This window comes from Theropithecus gelada, chromosome 6 (assembly GCF_003255815.1).
Source record: "Theropithecus gelada isolate Dixy chromosome 6, Tgel_1.0, whole genome shotgun sequence".
Classification (NCBI taxonomy): Eukaryota; Metazoa; Chordata; class Mammalia; order Primates; family Cercopithecidae; genus Theropithecus; species Theropithecus gelada.
This window is the reverse complement of record NC_037673.1, coordinates 66246712-66260801: the sequence shown is the minus strand read 5'-3', so window position 1 is coordinate 66260801 and position 14090 is coordinate 66246712. Positions and strand designations below refer to the sequence as shown.

The 14090-nt window shown below is 39.6% G+C and overlaps 2 pseudogenes; both read left to right on the top strand.

The window, feature by feature from the left end:
* Positions 1-2238: 2238 nt before the first annotated feature.
* LOC112626876 lies at positions 2239-2526 on the top strand (annotated as a pseudogene).
* A 6855-nt stretch (positions 2527-9381) lies between these two features.
* LOC112626887 lies at positions 9382-9893 on the top strand (annotated as a pseudogene).
* The last annotated feature ends 4197 nt before the right edge of the window (positions 9894-14090 follow it).

Genomic DNA, 14090 nt, shown 5'->3' with positions numbered 1-14090 from the left:
CCAGCTATGTGGAAAGCTGAGGTGGGAGGATTGCTTAAGCCCAGGAGTTGGAGGTTGCAGTGAGCTATGATCGTGCAGTCTGGGTGACAGAGTGAGACTCTGCCTCAAAAAAAAAAAAAAAAAAAAAAATCATTCCTTCTATTATTTCTTCCACATTTATTAGTTGACCTTCATATTGTAAGGGAAAGCTTTCCCCTCCCTCTGCTCTCATTTATTTCTCTATTAATTTTTTGACTTTAATAAAAATTTTGTTTATTTTATTATATTTTTTGAGATGGAGTCTCCCTCTGTCATCCAGGAAAAAAAATTTATTTTTTTGTTTGTAATTTCTATTTTATGTTGTCAATACTTATGAGGAATATTTATCTATTAATTGATATTAGTATGGGCTCATAGGTTCCTATTTAATGGGTTATAAGAAATTGCTATAATTATGTCATTATTTTGATGCTCTAGTTATCCCAGAGTTAGCCAGTGGGAGCCCCTTGGCTGGCTCCTGTGTCACTTTGACACGTCCCCATGATCCTTTGAGAATTGCCATACTTTATGGTACAATATGTTCTAGGTGTATTGTATGCTTTCTCTGCTTTAGCCCCAAAGTCAGCCATTTCTTCAAGGAGTTCTGGTTCCTTTGGGGAGAATAGTATTTAAAACCAAAGTCTCAGTGTCTGGTACGCTCATTGCCGCTGGTGTACTCATTGCATTTATGTGTGTGTGTGTACATGTGTGCATGCACATGTACATATACAGTCATCCTTTGGTACCTGTTGGCAGGGGGATTGATTCCAGGACCTCCCATTCATACCAAAATCCATGGGTGCTTAAATCCCTGATATAAAGTGGTATAGTATTTGCATATAACCTATGCACACTCTCCCTTACACTTTAATTCATCTCTGGATGACTTACAATACCTAATACAATGTAAATGCTCTGTAAATAGTTATATTGTATTGTTTAGGGAATAATGACAAGAAAAAAAGTGTGCATGTTCAGTACAGATGCAGTTTTTTTCCAAATATTTTTCATCCATGGTTCATTGAATTCACAGGTGTGGAACGCACAGACCCAGAGGGCTGACTATGTGTGTATACCTTAGAGATCAGGAATTCAACAAATAAATTTTGGGGGAACATAAACATTCAATGAACCACACCAACCATAAAACTGTTAGAAGAAAACATAGGTATAAATATCTGTGGCCTTAAATTAGGTAATGATTTCTTAGATATGACATCAAAAGTACAAGCAACAAGAGAAAAAATAGATAAATTAGACTTCATCAAAATTTAAATCTTATGCTTCAAAGGATTCTACCAAGAAAATGAAAAGATGCAGACACAAAGAGGGGAACAACAGACACTGGTGCTTACTTAAGGGTGGAGGGTGGAAGGAGGGAGAGGGTAAGAAAAAAAGTCTATTGGATATTAGACCTAGTACCTGGATGATGAAATAATCTGTACATCAAACTCCCATGGTATTTACCTATATAAAAACCTGCACATATACCCTGGAACCTAAAATAAAAATGAAAAAGACAAACAAAAATGTAACTAGAAAGTATCCACTATTGAGACAAAATTATACAAAACCTAAATAAGGCGAGGCATGGTGGCTTACGCCTGTAATTCCATCACTTTGGGAGGCTGAGGCAGGCGGATTGCTTGAGGCCAGGAATTTGAGACTAGCCTGGGCAACATGATGAAAACCCATCTACGAAAAATACAAAAATTAGCTGTGCATAGTGGCATACACCTGTAGTCCCAACTCAAAAGGCTGAAGCAGAAGGATTGCTTGTGCCTGGGAGGTGGAGGTTGCAGTGAGTTGAGATCTTGCCACTGCACTGCAGCCTGGTGACAGAGCAAGACCCCATCTCAAAAACAAACTAACAGAAAAAAAAAAAAACCCCAAAAAACACCCAAAAAACAAAACTTCAAAACCAACCCTAAATAAATGGAGGGATATACCATCTTCATGGATTAGAAAGCACAATTTTAAACATGACAAAGCCCCTGAATTGATATACGGATTCAACGAAAGCTAAAGTAAAATCCCAGCAGTCTGGTATGAGAATATGTGTTTGGTGAATGTTGATAAGCTGACTCTAAAATGCATATGGAGCCCTCATCCACCACTGCTGCTTCCCTCTTCTGCTGCTCCTGGGGCTGCTTGTGTGCTGGTTTGGTGTGGACTTGGTGCCTTTTTTGTGAAGCAGCAGCTGAGGAGACTGGTGCTTGCATGGCCGATGAAAAGCCCAAGGAAGGGGTCAGGAGTGAGAACAAAGAACATATTAATTCGAAGGTGTTGGGGCAGGATGGTTCTGTGGTGCAGTTTAAGACTAAGAGGCATACACCACTTAGTAAACTAATGAAAGCCTATTGTGAATGACAGGGATTGTCAATGAAGCAGAATAGATTCCGATTTGACGGGCAACCAATCAATAAAATAGACACACTTGCACAGTTGGAAATGGGGAATGACGATACAATTGATGCATTCCAACAGCAGACGGGAGGTGTCTACTGAAAAGGGAACCTGCTTCTTTACTCCAGAACTCTGTTCTTTATTTTATTTATTTATTTTTGAGACAGAGTCCAGCTCTGTTGCCCAGGTTGGAGTGCAATAGCGTGATCTCGGTTCACTGCAACCTCTGCCTCCCGGATTCAAGCAATTTTCCTGCCTCAGCCTCCCGAGTAGTTGGGATTACAGGTGCCCACCACCATGCCCAGCTAAATTTTATATTTTTAGTAGAGACGAGTTTCACCATGTTGGTCAGTCTGGTCTTGAACTCCTGACCTCAGGTGATCCACCCACCTCGGCCCCCCAAAGTGCTGGGATCACAGGTGTGAGCCACCATGCCTGGCCAGAACTCTGTTCTTTAAAGATCAAGATTACATTCTGCATTAGAAAACTGCAATTCGGTTCCACCACATCCTGACTACTACAGTGTAGTTTTCTCTGTTCTTTCATTTCCCACTTCCCCATTCCTTTATTGTACATAAAGTAACTGGTATATATGCCCAAGCATATCGCAATTTTTAAAAACTAAACAGCCAATGGTATGTTTTGATTGATATCAAGTGGGGATGGGATGGGGAAAAATACTGATTCTGTGAAAATACCCCCTTTCTCCATTAGAGGCATGCTCATTCAGCTCTTATCTTTATATTCCAGTAAGTTATTTTCCTCTCAGTATTTTAACAACAACAAAAAAACCCATAAAAATCCTTTCGCCGGGCTCAGTGGCTCATGCTGTAATCCGAGCACTTTGGGAGGCTGAGGCGGGCGGATCATGAGGTCAAGAGATCGAGACCATCCTGGCCAACATGGTGAAACCCCGTCTCTACTAAAAATACAAAAATTAGCTGGGCATGGTGGTGGGCACCTGTAATCCCAGCTAAACAGACAATAGTATGTTTTGACTGACATCAAATTATATAAATGACTATTAGTGGAAAAAAATAAAATGCATATGGAAATGTAAAGGACTAAGCATAGCGAAAACAATCTTCAAGAACAGAGCTATAGGACTGACACTATCAGACACAATGCTTATTATAATGTTAGATTTACAAGTGTGGCATTATTACAAGAATATATGGAGGCCGGGTGTGGTGGCTCATGCCTGTAATCCCAGCACTTTGGGAGGCTGATGTGGGCAGATCACTTGAGGTCAGGAGTTCGAGACTAGCCTGGCCAACGTGGTAAAACCCGTTTCTACTAAAAATACAAAAAAAAAAAGAAAAAAAAATTAGCCGGGCATGGTGGTGTGTGCTTGTAATTCTAGCTACTCAGGAGGCTGAGGCAGGAGAATTGTTTAAACCTGGGAGGCGGAGGTTGCAGTGAGCCGAGATCACGCCACTGCACTCCAGCCTGGGCGACAGAGTGAGACTTCATCTCAAAAAAAAAAAAAAAAAAAAAAATATATATATATATATACACACACACACACACACACACACACACACAGAGACACACACATTTGTGTATATACATATGTGTGTATATATATGTGTGTGTGTGTGTATATATGTGTGTGTGTGTGTATATGAACAGACCAGAGGCATAGAATTGAGAGTCCAGAAATTGATCACATATGCATGATCACTTAACTTATGATAAAGTGGAAAACAAGCTTTTTAAAAATGTAAGCTTCTTTGAAGCAATTATAAATCTTTAAGAAAAAAAAGAATCTTGATCCCTACCCTTACATCCTACCTTAAAAAAGAATTTTAATCATGTTGTACACGATAAAACACAGAATGGCCAGGGGTGGTGGCTCATGCCTGTAATCCTAGCACTTTGGGATTCTATGACTGGTGGATCAGTTGAGGCCAGGAGTTTGAGAACAGCCTGGCCAACATAGTGAAACTCTGTGTCTACTAAAAATACAAAAATTAGCCGGGTACGGTGGCATGTACCTGCAAACCCTCAGCTACTAGGGAGGCTGAGAGATGAGAATTGCTTGAACCCTGGAGGCAGAGGTTGCAGTGAGCCGAGATTGTGCCACTTTGGCCTGGGTGACAGAGCAAGATTGTCTCAAAAAAAAAAAAAAAAAAAAAAAAACCGTAAAATGTTTTATCAATTTAAAAAAAATTAAATTATGGCATAAAATTGGTGCTTCTATTTTGCTAAGATACTTTTAAGTAATAAACAATTTCCTTAAATTAGAAAAAAATTCTAGAGGATTGCGATCTAAATTGAAATGTAAAACAAAATAGGTTTTCAGAAGTTAAAAATAGGAGGCCGAGTGTGATGGCTCATGCCTATAACCCCAGCACTTTGGGAGGCCGAGGCGGGCAGATCACAAGATCAGGAGTTCAAGACCAGCCTGGGCAATATAGTGAAACCCGTTCTGTACTAAAAATACAAAAAATTAGCCAGGTGTGGTGGCGGGTACCTGTAATCCCAGCTACTTGGGAGGCTGAGGCAGGAGAATCGCTTGAATCTGGGAGGCAGAGGTTGTGGTGAGCCAAGATCATGCCATTGCATTCCAGCCTGGGCAACACGAGCAAAACTCCATCTCAAAAAAAAAAAAATAATAATAATAATGATGATGATGACAGATTGGGCTATAGTAGAAATAAAAACTTTTATTCCATGTAAGGGCATGGCTAAAGGGTGAAAAGGCAATTCAAAGAGTAGGACAAAATATTTACAACACATAATCCCCCAAAAGGACTCATATTCAAAATGTATAAATAACCCCTGCCAATCAGTAAGAAAACAAACATATAATTCACTCACTCAATAGAAAAATAGAAAAATGGGCAAAAGAACAGGTACTTTACAGAGAAACTAGCCTAATGGCCAGCAAAAATATTAAAAAATGGTCAAGTTCATTAGACATTCAAGAAATGCTAACTAAAACTACAATGTGATATCACAACTACAAAAACAAGTAAAATTTTAAAGCCAGACAACACTAAGTGTTGTCTAAGATGTGGAACAACCTGGAACTCCTGTGTATTGCTTATAGCACTGCAAGCTATTTGAAAGTATTGATGAAAGTTGAACATATACATACTCTATAATACAGAAAATTTTACTCCTATGATACCCAATACAGATATATACATATATTCCCCAGGAGACATGTTTAAGAATGTAGCATCATACTAGCTTACATGAAGGAAAAATACTTGGGCCGGGCGCGGTGGCTCAAGCCTGTAATCCCAGCACTTTGGGAGGCTGAGACGGGCGGATCACGAGGTCAGGAGATCAAGACCATCCTGGCTAACACAGTGAAACCCCGTCTCTACCAAAAAATACAAAAAACTAGCCGGGCAAGGTGGCGGGCACCTGTAGTCCCAGCTACACGGGAGGCTGAGGCAGGAGAATGGCGTGAACCCGGGAGGCGGAGCTTGCAGTGAGCCGCCATCCGGCCACTGCACTCCAGCCTGGGCGACAGAGCGAGACTCCGTCTCAAAAAAAAAAAAAAAAAAAAAAAAAAAGAAGGAAAAATACATTTCCATGCAAATGAAAGCTGAGGGGTTTCATCAACAGCAGACCTGTTCCACAAGAGATTAATGCTAAAGAGAGTTCTTCAATTTGAAAGGAAAGGATGTTAATGAGCAATAAGAAATCATCTGAAGGGCCTGTAATCCCAGCACTTTGGGAGGCCGAGGCAGGTGGATCACCTGAGGTCAGGAGTTCAAGACCAGCTTGGGCAACATGGCAATATGGCAAAACCCTATCTCTACTAAAAATACAAAAATTAGCCAGGACTGGTGGTGCGTGCCTGTAATCCCAGCTGCTTGGGAGGCTGAGGTACGAGAATTGCTTGAACCTGGGAGGGGGAGGTTGCAGTGAGACCAAGATCCTGCCATTGCATTTCAGCCTGGGCAACAGAGCAAGACTCTGTTTCGAAAATAAACAAACAAACAAATAAATAAATAAATAAAACAAATAATCAGAAGGTACAAAATTAACTGGTAATAGTAAGTATACAGAAAAACACAGAATATTATAACACTGTAATTGTAGTGTATAAACTACTCGTATCTTAAGTAGAAAGATGAAAAGATGAACCAATCAAAAATAAAAATTACAGCAACTATTCAAGACATAGACATTACAATAAGATATGAATAGAAGAGGGCCAGATGTGGTGACTCACGTCTGTAATCCCAGCACTTTGGGAGGCTGAGGCAGGTGGATCACGGGGTCAGGAGTTTGAGACCAGCCTGGCCAACATGATGAAACCCAGTCTCTACTAAAGATACAAAAAATTAGTTAGGTGTGGTGGCAGCATGCCTGTAATCTTAGCTACTTGGCAGGCTGAGGCAGGAGAATTGCTTGAACCCAGGAGGTGGAGGTTGCAGTGAGCTGAGATTGTGCCATTACACTCTGGCCTGGGCAACAGAACAAGACTCTGTCTCAAAAAAAAAAAAAAAAAAAAAAAAAAGAGAGATATGAAAAGAGGCTGGGTGCAGCAGCTCATGCCTGTAATTCTAGCACTTTGGGAGGCTGAGGCAGCTGAGCCCAGGAGTTTGAGACCAGTCTGGCCAATATGGCAAAACCTCGTCTCTACTAAAAATGCAAAAATTAGTTGGGCATGGTGGTGTGCACCTGTAATCCCAGTTTCATGGAAGGCTAAGGCACGAGAATTGTTTGAACCTGGTAGGTGGAGGTTGCAGTTAGCTCAGATTGCGCCACTGCACTCTAGCCTGGGCAACAGAACAAGACTCTGTCTCAAAACAAAACAAAACAACAACAACAACAAAAAAAGACAGAAAAAAGAAATGAATAAAAATAACAAAAAGTTAAAAAGTTGGGGGAAGAAGTTAAAAGTGTAGAGGGTTTTATTAGTTTTATTTTTGCTTGTTGGTTAGTTTATGCAATTAGTTTGTTTTTGTTTTTGTTTTTGTTTTTGAGACGGAGTTTTACTCTTGTTGCCCAGGCTGGAGTCCAATGGTGCGATCTTGGCTCATCGCAACCTCCGTCTCCCAGGTTCAAGTGATTCTCCTGCCTCAGCCTTCCGAGTAGCTGGGATTACAGGCATGTGCCACCACACCTGGCTAATTTTGTCTTTTTGGTAGAGATGGGGTTTCTCCATGTTGGTCAGGCTGGTCTGGAACTCCTGACCTCAGGTGATCCTCCTGCCTTGGCCTCCCAGAGTGCTGGTATTACTGGCGTGAGCCATTGTGCCTGGCCACAATTAGTGTTAAGTTGTCATTAGTTTAAAATAATGGGTTATAGGATGTTACTTGCAAGCCTCATGGTAACCTTAAATGAAAAATACATACACACAATGCATACACAAAAAGTAAAAAGAAAAAATTAAGATACACCACCAGAAAAAACCACCTTCACTAAAAGGAGGACAGCAAGGAAAGAAAGAAGGGAGAGAAGACCACAAAACAACTAGAAAACAAATAATAAAATGGCAGGAATAAATCTTTACTCATCAAAAATAACATTGAATGTAAGTGGGCTAAACTCTCCAATCAAAAGACAGAGAGTGGCTGAATGGATAAAAAAACAAGACTCAATGATTTGTGGTCTACAAGAAACATACTTCACCTAAAAAGACACACATAGACTGAAAATAAAGGGATAGAAAAAAGTATTCCATGCAAATGGAAACCAAAAAAGCAGGAGTAGCTCTATTTATATCAGACAAAATAGATTTCCAGACAAAAACTATAAAGAGAGATGATGAAGGTCATTATATAATAACAAAGGGTCAATTAAGCAATAGCATATAACAATTACAAATATGTAAGCATCCAACACTGGAGCACCCAGATATAAAAAGCAAATATTATAAGAGCTAAAGAGTCAAATAGACCCCAATACAACAATAGTTGGAGACTTCAACACCTCACTTTCAGCATTGGAGAGATTATCCAGACAGAAAATCAACAAAGAAATATCAGACTTAATCTGCACTATAGAGCAAATGAATTTAATAGATATTCACCTAACATTTCATACAATGGCTACAGAATACATATTCTTCTCAGCAAATGGATTCTTCTCAAGGATAAACCATATGCTAGGCCACAAAACAAGTCTTAAAAAACAAAAAAATTGAAATCATACCAATTATCTTTTCTGACCACAGTGGAATAAAACTAGAAATCAATAACAGGAGGAACTTTGGAAACTATACAAACACATGAAAGAAAATTAAACAATAGGCTCCTGAATGACCAGTGAGTCAATGAAGAAATAAAAAATTTCCTGAAACAAATGAAAATGGAAACACAACATAGCAAACCATATGGGGTACAGTATTAAGAGAAAACTTTATAGCAATGAGCACCTACATAAAAAAGTAGCAAAGCTTCAAATAAACAACCTAATAATGCATCTTAAAGCAGGGGTCCCCAACCCCTGGCCATGGACCAGTACTGGTCCGTGGCCTGTTAGAAACCAGGCTGCAGAGCAGGAGGTGAGTGGCGGGTGGGCAAGTGAACACTACCACCTGAGCTCTGCCTCCTGTCAGATCAGTGGTGGCATTAGATTCTCATAGGAGCACAAATCCCACTGTGAACTGTGCACGCAAGAGATCTAGGTTGCGTACTTTTTATGAGAATCTAATGCCTGATGTTCTGAAGTGGAATAGCTTCATCCTAAAACCATCCCCCATCACCCCCTGCTGTCTATGGAAAAATTGTCTTCCATGAAACTGGTCCCTGGTGCCAAAAAGGTTGGGAACCACTGTCTTAAAGAATTAGAAAAGCAAGAGCAAACCAGACCCAAAATTAGTAGAAGAAAATAAATAATAAAGATCAGAGCAGAAATAAATGAAATTGAAGTGAAAAAAATACAAAAGATCAATGAAACAAAAAGTTGGTTTTTTGAAAAGATCAAGAAAATCGACAAACCGTTAGCCAGACTAACTAAGAAAAAGAGAGGAGACTGGAACCCAAGATGGCTGTGCTCTTGCTGAAACATGTTGGTCGTGATTGCCTTTGAGTCTACTTTAGCCCTTAGCTCTGTATCAGAAATGCTGTTCCTTTGGGAACCACAGCCAAAGAAGAGATGGAGCGGTTCTGGAATACGAATATAGGTTCAAACCGTCCTGTATCTCCCCACGTCACTATCTACAGTTGGTCTCTTCCCATGGCGATGTCCATCTGCCACTGTGGCACTGGTATTGCTTTGAGTGCAGGGGTCTCTCTTTCTGGCATGTCGGCCCTGTTACTCCCGGGGAACTTTGAGTCTTATTTGGAACTCGTAAAGTCCCTGTGTCTGGGGCCAGCACTGATCCACACAGCTAAGTTTGCACTCGTCTTCCCTCTCATATATCATACCTGGAATGGGATCCAACACTTGATGTGGGGGACCTAGGAAAAGGCCTGAAGATTCCCCAGCTATACCAGTCTGGAGTGGTTGTCCTGGTTCTTACCGTGTTGTCCTCTATGGGACTGGCAGCCATGTGAAGAACAGAGGTTCCCAGCATCATCTTCCTACACCTTATTACATTCATCCATCTTTCTATTTTTCATTCTTATCTCCAGCCTGGGAAAAGTTCTCCTTATTTGTTTAGATCCTTTTGTACTTTCAGATCCCCTTAGAGCAGTAGAGTACCTTGCAGACCATAATAGTGGAAAAGGGTCTAGTTTTCCCCCTTGTTTCTAAAGATGGGGTGGCTGCAAAAACTCCCCTTTTTTGCCCACAACTTGCCAACTCTAGAAGCAGTTATTGTGTCTCCATATTGGGCTTTGATTTGTGCTGAGGGTCAGCTTTTGGCTCCTTCTTCCTGAGACAGTGGAAACAATGCCAGCTCTGTGGCTTCTGCCCTGGGGACTGGGGGTGAGGCTTTGGGTGCCACTGCCTGTGGGTTGCTGGCTTAAAGGACAATTCTGTTCATTGGTGAGAGCCCAGGCCATTAACACCTATGCAGTGTTATTGAAAGAAGAGAGGTGGGGGTGGAGGGGAATTAGTCTGTTCCAGTTAGAGGGAGATAAAGAAGGCTAGTTAGTTCTTGGAGCAGCTACTTTTGAGGAGAAAATATATAGCTTTTGACACAAGAAGAAGATCCAGAAAATTATTGAACATATTAGTGGTTATTTCTTTTTCTTGGATTTCCAGAAAAGCCTCTTAATTTTATGCTTTCTCATCGAAGTCATGTACCCTTTTTTTCTGAAACTGAATTAAAATACTCATTAAAAAAAAAAAAAAAGGAAAAAGAGAAGACCCAAATAAAATCAGAGATGAAAAGGAGACATTAGAACTGGTTACTGCAGAAATTCAAAGGATCATTAGAGGCTCTTACGTGCAACTATATGCCAGTAAATTGGAAAACCTAGATGAAATGGATAAATTCCTAGATACATACAACCTACCAAGACTGAACTATGAAGAAATCTCAAACTTGACAAGACCAATAACAAGTAATGAGATTGAAGCCATAATAAAAAGTTTCCCAGCAAAGAAAAACCTGGGACCCAATGGCTTTACCGATGAGTTTTACCAAACATTTAAAGAAGGACTAATACCAATCTTACTCAAACTATTCTGAAAAATAGAGGAGGAAGAAATAAGTCCATACGCATCCTATGAGGCCGATATTACCCTGATACCAACATCAGACAAAGATGCATCAAAAAAAGAAAACCATAGTCCAATATCCTTGATGAACATTGATATAGAAATCCTCAACAAAATACCAGTAAATTAAATTCAACAACACATTTAAAAGATCATTTATCATGACCAAGTGGGATTTATTCTAGAGATGCAAGGATGATTCAACATATGCAAATCAATCGACATGATATATCATATCAACAGAATTAAAGATAAAAACCATATGATTATTTCCATTGATGCTGAAAAAGCATTTGATAAAATCCAACATCCCTAAAAAAAAAAAAAACAAAAAAACTGGGAATAGAAGGAACATACCTTAACACAGTAAAAGGCATATATGACAGACCCATAGCTAGTATCATACTGAACAGGGGAAAACTGAAAGCCTTTCCTCTAAGATCTGGAATAAGACCAGGGTACCCACTTTCACTACTGTTATTTAACATAGTACTGGAAGTCCTACCTAGAGCAATCAGATAAGAGAAATAAAAGGTATCCAAATTGGAAAGGAAGAAGTCAAATTATCCTTGTTTGTTGAGATAATCTTATATTTGGAAAAACCTAAAGACTTCACCATAAAATTATTAGAACTAATAAATTTAGTAAAATTGTAGGATACAAAATCAACACAAAAATCAGTAGGATTTCTATATGTGAACAGTGAACAATCTGAAAAAGAAATCAAGAATTAATCATAGCTAAAAATAAAATAAGATGCCTACATGTAAACTTAATGAAAGCAGAGAAAGATGTCTACAATGAAAACTATAATGCATTGATGCAAGAAATTGAACATGACACAAAAAAATGGAATGATATTTCACGTTCATGAATTGGAAGAATGAATATCGTTAAAACATTCATACTACCCAAAGCAATCCTCAGATTTGATATAATCTCTAGCAAAATACCAATGACATTCTTCACAGAAATAGAAAAATTAGTTCTAAGATTTATGTGGAACCACAAAAGACCCAGAATAGCCAAAGTCATCCTGAGCAAAACTGGAAGACTCACATTATCTGACATCAAATTATACTACAGAGTTACAGTAATAAAAACAGCATGGTAGTGGCATAAAAACAGACACATGACCAATGGAAGAGAATAAAGAACTCAGAAACGAATCCCCGCATCTACAGTGAACTCATTTTTGACAAAGGTGCCAAGACCACACGTTGGCGAAAGGACAGTCTTTTTAATAAATGATGCTGAGCAAACTGGATATCCATATGCAGAAGAATGAAACTAGACCCCTATCTCTTACCATATAAAAAATCAAATCAAAATGGATTAAAGACCTAAATCTAAGACTTCAAACGATGACACTAATAAAAGAAAACATCAGGGAAACTGCAAGACATTGGTGTGAGCAGAGATTTCTTGAGTAATATCCCAAAGCACAGGCAACCAAAGCCAAACTGGACAAATGGGATCACATCAAGTTAAAAAGCTTCTGCACAGCAAAGGAAACAATCAACAAAGTGAAGAGACAACCCACAGAATGGGAGAAAATATTTGCAAACTATCCATCTGACAAGGCATTAATAACCAGAATATATAAGGAGCTCAAACAACTCTACAGGAAAAAAATCTATTAATGTGATTAAAAAAGGGCAAAAGATCTGAATAGACATTTCTCAAAAGAAGACATACAAATGGCAAACAGGTATATGAGAAAGTGCTCAACATCACTGATCATCAGAGAAATGCAAATCAAAACTACGATGAGATATCATCTCACCCCAGTAAAAATTGCTTTTAAGCAATATACAGGCAATAATGAATGCTGGTGAGAATGTGGAAAAAAAGGAACTCTTGGTGGGAATGTAAATTAGTGCAGCTATTATGGAGAACAGTTTGGAGGTTCAACAAAAAACTAAAAATAGTGGTACCATATGATTCAAGAATCCCACTACTGGGTATTTATCCAAAGGAAATGAAATCAGCACATTGAGGAGGTATCTGCGCTCCATGTTTATTGCAGCACTCTTTACAATAGCCAAGATTTGGAAGCAACCTAAGTGTTCATCAATGGATGAATGGATAAAGAAAATGTGGTACATATACACGATGGAGTACTATTTTTATTTATTTATTTATTTATTTTTTGAGACGGAGTCTTCCTCTGTTACTGAGGCTGGAGTGCAGTGGCGTGACCTAGGCTTATTGCAACGTCCTCCTCCCGGTTCAAGCGATTCTCCTGTCTCAGCCTCCCAAGTAGCTGGGACTCCAGGTGCATGCTACCACGCCCAGCTAATTTTTGGATTTTTAGTAGAGATGGGGTTTCACCATGTTGGCCAGGATGATCTCCTTCTCTTGATCTGCCCGCCTTGGCCTGCCAAAGTGCTGGGATTACAGGCATGAGCCACTGCGTGGCCTTCTTTTTTTTTTTTTTTTGAGATGGAGTCTTGCTCTGTGGTGCTCTTGGCTCACTGCAACCTCCGCCTCCCGGGTTCAAGCAATTCTCTACCTCAGTCTCCTGAGTAGCTATGATTACAGGTGCCCACCACCACTCCCGGCTAAGTTTTTGTATTTTTAGTAGAGACAGAGTTTCACCATCTTGGCCAGGCTGGTCTTGAACTCCTGACCTTGTGATCTACCTGTCTCAGCCTCCCAAAGTGCTGGGATTACAGGCGTGAGCTGCCGTGCCCGCCCACAATAGAGTACTATTTAGCCATAAAAAAGAATGAGATCGAGTCATTTGCAACCACATGGATGGAACTGGAGGACATTATGTTAAGTGAAATAAGCCAGGAACAGACAGACAAACTTTGCAAGTTCTCACTTAGTTGTGGGAGCTGAAAATTAAAACAATTGAACTCATGGAGACAGAGTAGAAGGATGTTTATCAGAGGGTGGGAAGGATAGTTGGGAGTGGGCAGAAGTGGAGATGGTTAGCGGGCACAAAAATACGGTTACATAGAATGAATATAATATTTAGTATTTGATAGCACAACAGGGTGTCTATAGTCAGCAACAATTTATTGTACTTTTTTTGAGATGGAATTTCACTCTTTTTTTTTTTTTTTTTTGAGACGGAA